Source organism: Phalangium opilio, unplaced genomic scaffold (assembly GCF_054372755.1).
Source record: "Phalangium opilio isolate 3A_F unplaced genomic scaffold, DU_Popi_V2 ptg001421l_1, whole genome shotgun sequence".
Classification (NCBI taxonomy): domain Eukaryota; kingdom Metazoa; phylum Arthropoda; class Arachnida; order Opiliones; family Phalangiidae; genus Phalangium; species Phalangium opilio.
Window position 1 is genome coordinate 2393680 of NW_028324258.1, and position 566 is coordinate 2394245.

Sequence of the window (566 nt, forward strand, 5' to 3'; positions counted from 1 at the left end):
GAGCCACGGAAGCTCAGAAATTAAATGGTTGTCAAGTATTGTGGAAAAGTTTTGACTTTTTACGCTACATCTGAGACCCCACAACACCTCTCCCGGGTGGTCTCGAACCACCAACCTTTCGGTTAACAGCTGAACGCGCTAACCATTGCGCCACGGAAGCCCATAAATTAAATGTTCGTCAGGTTTTGTGTAAAAACTTTTACTTTTTTTCGTTACATCTGAGACCTCACAACACCGCTCCCGGGTGGGCTCGAACCACCAACCTATTGGTTAACAGCCGAACGCGCTAACCATTGAGCCACGAAAGCTCAGAAATTAAATGGTTGTCAGGTATTGTGAAAACGTTATGACTTTTCACGCTACATCTGAGACCCCACAACACCTCTCTAGGGTGGGCTCGAACGACCAATCTTTCGGTTAACAGCTGAACGCGCTAACCATTGCGCCACGGAAGCCCAATAATAAAATGTTCGTCAGAATTTGTGGAAAAACTCTTACTTTTTTCGTTACATCTGAGACCTTACACCACCGCCCTCGGGTGGGCTCGAACCACCAACCTTGTGAAT